Below are 7,915 nucleotides of genomic sequence, written 5' to 3'. Positions count from 1 at the left end.
GGAGTGAGGGGCAGCGGGGGCCTTCAGAGAATCCCTGTGTCCCTGCTGTGGGACTTCAAGCCAATGCCTTGGTTATGCTCCAGTTCTCAGGAATTTTCCATACCCTGGTTAATATCTCCATCCTCCGCCAGCCCACTCCCAGGTTCCAAAACATTTCTCTGTCTGCCTCCAGTTAACCCCTACTCTGCCCCGTTCCGAATTTCTGCCTCCCCCAAGCCCTTCTCTTGCATTTTACCCAAAGCAGGTGTCAGAATCCTTTCTGAAGGCAGACCAGCCTGGTTGTGGGAGGTGGGGGTTGAGGCTCCTGGCTATGTCTTTCCCTTCTGGGAGTCCACAGGCACAAACCTCTGCCCCCAGCAACCACTGCCTCCTCTCTGCTCCTTGACTGTCCTCAAGAGCTTGAACCACAGTGCTCTGTGCCCTCCCTACTCAAAGGCCCATAGAGTTGGGGCTATCAGAGCCCAGCATGGCTCTTACTCCCCATGGTCCTCGTCCCTGAAGGCGAGTGGGCTCCTGCTGTTCCCGAGGAGAAACTCATTCATTCATTCATTTATTCACTTGATTAATCTGTGTAGAATAGCTATTCTTCACCAGCTGTCAGATGGAATCTCAGCTTCTGCCTGCATACCTCCCAAGGAGCAGAGCTCACTACCTACAGGCTCCTTATCCATTATCAGCAACTGCATTTGCTCAAGGCTGGACCACAGGGATGGGCTTTGGGAGCTCTGGAATTCGGTGTGTGTCTCATGGGCTTAGGAACCAGACAGCCTGGGTTTGAACCCCAGCTCTGCCCCCGGCCAGCTGTGTAACCTTTGAATGAGTTACTGAGTGTCTCTGCACCCTATCCATGAAACAGGAGTATCTACTTCATAGCCTTGTTGAAATGAGACTTAATTCCTGTGACACTCGTGCCTTTATACATGTTAGCTATTATCATGCTCGCGGGCATCTATGCCTTGCTGTCTTTGATTCTGATCAGCCTCCTTGTACTGATGCCTTGTCTGGGTGGAAGGGGATAAACATTCTCTCTCCCACATGCCACTTACCAGTCCTCGGAGGTCTGGAAGCCAGACTCAATTAGAAGTTTCCTTTCCTGAGGGTGGGGGGTATAGCTCAGCGGTAGAGCATGCACTTGGCATGCTTGAGGTCGTAAGTTCAATCCTCAGTGCCTCTGTTAAGGGAAAAGATAAAATAAATTAAGAACAAAATTAAAACTTAAAAAAAAAAAAAGAAAGAAAAAGAAAGAAATTTACTTTCCTTAGTGGATAAGGAAGAGCCAGAGCCAGAATGAAGAGACTACTTGCTCTTTTATTTTTTTTTTATTATGAAGCGTAAAAATCATGTAAAAATATGCTGAAAGCATACATACACAATTTAATGCATCACAAAACACAACAAGTAACCCCACCCAAGCCAAGAAATAGAACAGACCAACCCCCAGAAGCCTCTCACATGCCTCCATTCAAGAGAACTTTCACACTCCTTTCTCCCAAAAATCTCTCAGGCCCACACTCCTTTCTCCCAAAAATCTCTCAGGTCTGGCACAGTCAGCATTATGACCCTCTGAGCAGAAAGCAGAACAGAGGAGTCAGGGACACCAGCTCTGCCTCTCACTGCTTTGCACTCTAGGCAAGCAGCTGAACCTCTCTGAGTCTCAGTTTACCAGCTACAAATCTGTAAAATGGTACCACACAGTCCCCTATCCATCTCCCGGGGAGAAACCATGTGAGTACCTGGTCTGACACATGTAAGTGCTTGACACCTGCAGACACTTAGTATTATTAATTTGGGTGGGGACAACCATATGGTTGTCTCCTAGGGGAGATTTCTAGAAAGGCTGTGTCAGTGGCCTTGAGATCAGTGAAGTCCATGGGACCCAAGGCCACGATCACAGCATGTCTGTAGCACGCAGTAAATAATGACTGTACGCATGCGTCAATTACATAAGATTTAGAACAAAGAAAATAGAAGTACGCATGCGCTAGAGATATTCTATAAGCCTTACAAACAAAGAAATTCACGCTGTGCATGTGCTGGCAGAAACTAGATAAAAAGCAGGACAGCTGCACCATTGCGCACACGTACCATCTTGTGGAAATAGAATAAAGTGCTGTAAACTCCATGTTCATCCGGGTGAAGTCTGTTTTGTGGTATGGCAGCTCTTCATGCATTTTTTCAGTTGGGCCGCTCACCTCCTAGAATCCCACTTCAGCCTCCCTCGGCTGACACTTGGCACTGTGAGTGGGATGAGGTGAGTACCCCCTCTGAACCCCCTGCCCCTGACAGGGATGCTCAGATGAAAACTATGTGGCCCCCTACCTCTCTATGGAACCTGGTGGCAACCTATTTGCTGATGTGGGCTCAACCTGAGGATTGGGACACAGTGGTGCCCTGGCCAGATGACGTCTGGAGGGCGCCAGTCCCACTAGCCCACTGAGAGGCAGCCAGGAGGGTGGCCTGGATGTTCTTGTCAGTTTTGCAGCTGAGACCTCAGAGAATTGCAGGCACAAGTGGAGCAGTTACAGCGCAGGGAAGAGGAACTCGAGCAGGGGACTTGGCACAGCAGAAAGGTATTCGCAAGGCCCTAGCTCTGCCACCTCTGAGAGGGACTATGCCTGCACAGCTCCAGCCCCACCGTCCCCAAGATGGTAAGCCCAGCCCCTCCCCCCATTCCACTGCGTCTGCTGCCCGTGGTGAGGCAGCAGGTGGAACTGGAGGAGCCCATGGCTCAGGGGGGAATTCCTGCAGGACCACAGCGAGTGACACGACAAACCACCTATACGTCTTATACACCAATGGAATTGCGAGACCTGGCAAAGCAATGCAAGCAGCATATGGGTGAGTCAACCGCCTCATGGCTACTGCGCCTTTGGGATGATGGGTCTGGCCAGACTGAGCTATCTCCGAAGGAGATGGGCAAGCTGGCCAGCATAACAAGCGACCCTTCGCTGCAGCAGAGGCTGCAAACTATTCCCCAGTCTAATGCTGATGCTGGCAACCATACACTGATAAGCTGGTTAATGGCTGCTGTGCACACTGTGTGGGAAAGTGCAGGGGATTTGCCTGAACATGTGAGTAAATGGACCACGTATTTGGACTTAGCACAAGTTGTCCGAGAAGTGGGCATGCACCAGGTGATGTTTTCTTTGCATTTCTGTAGTTCAGATGATGAGCTCCTTACAGCTCAGATGAAAGATTTGATTTTGGCTAATGGCCCAGCGGGAACGTTTGGGACTATGGCGGCACTACTAGCACCGTATGTAGACCGCCCCATGCATGAAATAACTGAGGCTCTGGCTCGTCTAGGGGACATAGAGGTGTGCCAAAAGGGGGTGCATACTGCCAAGACTCAAGGTAAGTCCAAGATGTCCTCCCGTGCAGTGACTCAGAAAGGGAAGTTCACACAGAGGAGGAAAAAGGGGAATGCTCTGATTTTGGGAGGGCCCCAAAAACTAGATCGCTGGCAGATATGGTGCGATTTACTGGCAGCTGGCTTGGACCATGTAAAATTAGGTGGCCAGCCATTGGAGGTGCTGATGGCCTTATGGAAGAAATTACGGCCCAAGCAACAATATACTCTGTTGCCAACCTCCCATCAGGCCCGAGAGGTGGCCTTTGCTGATTTCCTCAGACTAGGAGGAAGGCCAAGGCCTTTGGGATGTGGGGCACCCCGACAACTGGAGGCCACATGTTGAACTGACTATCCACTGGTCCCCCATGAATAAACAGCGAGTACTGGCACTAGTAGACACAGGGCTGAAATTACATTGGTGCATGGAAATCTGGAGCATTTTCGGGGACCATGGGTTGACACAGAAGGATATGGAAACAAGCAAATGCGTGTTAAATGAGTGACTCTGATTTTGGGCATTGGCCGTCTGCCCCCTGCTGCATATGAAGTGCGTATCTCCCCAGTAGCTGAGTATATTCTGGGGATAGTCATTTTGCAAGGATTGCAAATACAGACGACTCAAGGGGAATTACGCCTGAGAGTTCGTGTGGTGAAAACAGTTATACGGGGGCATCCTCATCATGCACCTTTGATTTTGCCACAGGCCACACGAGTGGTGAATGTCCAGCAATATCAATTGCCTGGAGGCCATGAGGAAATAAGACAGACTATCCTGAAGCTTGAGGAAGCCGGCATAATTCAGGTGACGCATAGCCCATATAACTCTCCAGTGTGGTCAGTGCAAAAGCCAGACGGCTCCTGGAGGATGACAATGGACTATCAGGAACTGAATACAGTCACTCCCCCCGTGCACACAGCTGTACCAAATATAACAGATTTGATGGAGCGGCCGTCCCATGAACTGGACACTTGTCACCATGTGCTTGACCAGGCTAACGCATTTTTCTCTATAGGTATAGCTGCTGAGAGCCAAGAACAGTTTGCCTTCACCTGGGAAGGCAAACAATGGACATCTGTTGTGTTGCCGCAGGGATATCGGCACAGCCCCACACTGTGCCATGGCCTGGTGGCCAAGGACCTGGCTACATGGAGCAAACCAGATACTGTTCATTTGTTCCATTATGTAGATGACATAATGCTAATCTCTGATTTGCTTTCAGATTTGGAAGCCAGTGCCACAGCGCTGCGAGAAGCCCTGGCAGGCTGGGGGCGGGCCGTGAACGAGGACAAAGTGCAAGGACCTGGATATTCTGTCAAATTCTTGGGTGTTGTCTGGTCGGGTAAGACAAAAGTGCTGCCTGAAGCAGTAATAGACAAAATCCGGGCATATTCCCGCCCTGCAACAGTTAAACAATTACAGACTTATTTAGGTCTTCTGGGACACTGGCGGGTGTTCATTCCTCATTTGGCCCAAATAGCTAAACCCCTGTATAAACTGATTAAAAAGGGAGAAGTCTGGAATTGGTCTGATGAGACCAAGTGTGCATTTGTTGAATCTAAGAGGGCAGCGGCCCAAGCACAGGCGCCGCACACTATAGATCCAGACCTCCCTTTCTGGCTAACAGTCCATGTGGACAATGCTGGATATGGTTGGGGCTTATGGCAAAAACATGGGCGTGCCCATAGGATTCTGGTCTCAGCTGTGGAAAGGGGCTGAATATCATTATTCTTTGATTGAGAAACAATTGTCAGCAACTTATGCATCCTTGATAGCCACCGAACCCCTGACGGGGAGGCAAGAGATCCAAGTGCAGACCACATACCCTGTTGCAGGATGGGTACAGACATGGGCAAAGCAACCCTGATCGGGAACTGCCCAGACCCCAACTCTGACGAAGTGGGGTGCTTATTTGGAACAGAGAGCCCAGAACACCGCTAGCCCCTTGGCTGCAGAGTTGCAGCAGGTGCTCAGGCCTGTGAGATTTGCTGCGCCTGCCGTACGGACGCTTCCACAACAAGGGATGGACCCTGTGCCCAGTCCCTTTTGTGAAGGAAAAGGGCTACCCCCAGGAACTGCTTGGTATACTGATGGATCTTGTAAGGGCAGCCTGCCCACTTGGGTTGCGGTAGCACTGCACCCTGCCACTGAAGCCTTCTGGTATGAGACCAGAGAAGGCCAGCCCAGCCAATGGGCTGAGTTACGGGCAGTATGGATGGTGTTAATGAATGAACTTAGCCCCCTGCAGGTTTGCATGGATAGTTGGGCTGTGTATCGAGGCCTCACATTGTGGACAACCCAGTGGGCCCTACAAGACTGGATGATTGGGCACTGACCCCTATGGAGACAACAGATGTGGAAACAGTTATGGGATAAAGGCCAAGAAGGTCAGTTTACTGTTTACCATGTACCAGGGCACCACCCAGCCTTGGCACCGAGCAACGATGCTGCTGACGCATTAGCCCAACTTTGCCATATACAGGCCATGGTTCCAGGACCCAACATAGGTCCCTGGCTCCATAAGAAACTTGGTCATGTAGGCTCATACACAATGAGGCAGGCAGCTGACCAGTGGGGCCTACATCTGAGCCACAGTGAAGCCAAAGATGCCGTGTGGCAATGCCCACAGTATGCTAAGCACCACCTGCACTGGCAGCGATGGCCCCAACAGATGGGGAGGATTGCATGGGGAATTCAGCCATTGCAGGTATAGCAAATAGATTACATAGGCCCATTTGCTCCTAATACGGGCTTACGGTACCTGGTGACAGCGGTGGACACCGCTACTGGCCTACGATTTGCTTACCATGTGCCCCGAGCTACACAAGACGCTACTATTACAGCATTGGAAGTTTTACGGGCCTATTATGGGACTCCCTTAGAAATACAAAGTGATAGAAGGACCCCTTTTACTGCCCATCATACCCAGGAATGGGCCCAAAAAAGTGATATTAACTGGACATTGCATGTGCCTTACCGTCCCCAAGCAGCAGGAATGATTGAACGGTACAATGGCCTATTAAAGGACAAACTGAGGGCTCTAAAACCACAAGGGCGAGGCTGGAACAGTGTCTTGCCACAGGCGGTACATCTTTTGAATGAACAACCTCGCCATACAGGTATGAGCCCACTAGAAAAGTTATTGCAAGGGACTATTCGGAGGCTCAGAGTTGGGCCCATGCAGGATGCCTCCGATGTCTCAACAGTGGGGCACACGTTAATATTACGCGCCCTCAGGGTGTTGAACTCGGGACAACAGGACACCCGGACATGGAAGAATCAGGTCCAGACTGAAGGCCCCTGGCTAGCCCTTTTGGAACCATCGGGCAACACATGCCTCAATTACATAAAGATTTAGAACAAAGGAAATAGAAGTACGCATGCGCTAGAGATATTCTGTAAGCCTCACAAAGAAATTCACACTATGCATGTGCTGGCAGAAACTAGATTAAAAAAGCAGGACAGTTGCACCATAGAGCGTGCGCACCACCTTGTGAAAATAGAATAAAGTGCTGTAACTCCATGTTCACTCCGGGTGAAGTCTGTTTTGCAGTATGGCAGCTCCTCATGCATTTTTTCAGTTGGGCTGCTCACCTCCTCGAATCCCACTTCAGCCTCCCTCGGCTAACAGGCTGTCACCATTTCTCCCCCCAAAATTCCAAAACTGCAAATGAGATAGACACACAGAAGGGAAGGGTTTGAAGAGCATCTATTTCAGGAGGTTTTCAAACTATGTTCCTTCGATTTCCAGGGCTTCAATAGGGGTCTTCATCCCTTCTGCTGCCTGAGCAACTCGGCTGTCCTTTTTCTACAATGGCATCACATGCATGTAAGGTTTTATGTAAAGATATTTTGCTGCTAAAAAAAATTACATTACCAATGTAAAACTCCTACAAATTGTAATAAAAGACAAACACCCTAATTTTTTTAGTGAGCAAAAGACTTGAGCAGACACTTCCTAAAAGAAGACATACAAACACCCAATAAGTACATGAAAAGGTGCTCAACATTATTATTCATCAGGAAATGCAAATTAAAACTACAAGAGGATATCTCCTTACACCCACTAGAATGGCTAAAATTTAAATGGCTGACATGCTAAATGTTGATGAGGATGTGGAGCAACTGGAACTCTCATATGCCTCTGGTGGGAGTACAAAATGACACAATCACTTTGGAAAACTGTTTAGCACTTTCTGCTCAAGTTAATGTGCCTGCATATCCTATGATCCAGCAATTCCATTCCTGGGTCTACACCCAACAGAACTGCATGCTTAGGTTCACCGAAAGGCATGTACTAGAATGTTCATAGCAGTACTGTTTCTAAGAACCCCCACACTGGAAGCTACCCAAATGCCCATCAACCAGAGAAGAGATAAATAAAATGTATATTTACGTGACAGAAATATATAAACAGCAATAAAAATAACCAATTTGTAACTGCACATAATACCGGGGTGAATCCCACAAACATAATTTTGAGCAAAGAAGCTAGACACAGAAGCATGCTTGTTATATGGTGCCGTTTATCTAAAATACAAAAATAGACCAAAGTAATCTTTGCT

The sequence above is a fragment of the Camelus bactrianus genome, chromosome 10 (genome assembly GCF_048773025.1).
Source record: "Camelus bactrianus isolate YW-2024 breed Bactrian camel chromosome 10, ASM4877302v1, whole genome shotgun sequence".
Taxonomy (NCBI): Eukaryota; Metazoa; Chordata; class Mammalia; order Artiodactyla; family Camelidae; genus Camelus; species Camelus bactrianus.
Note: the sequence above shows the minus strand (reverse complement) of the source record.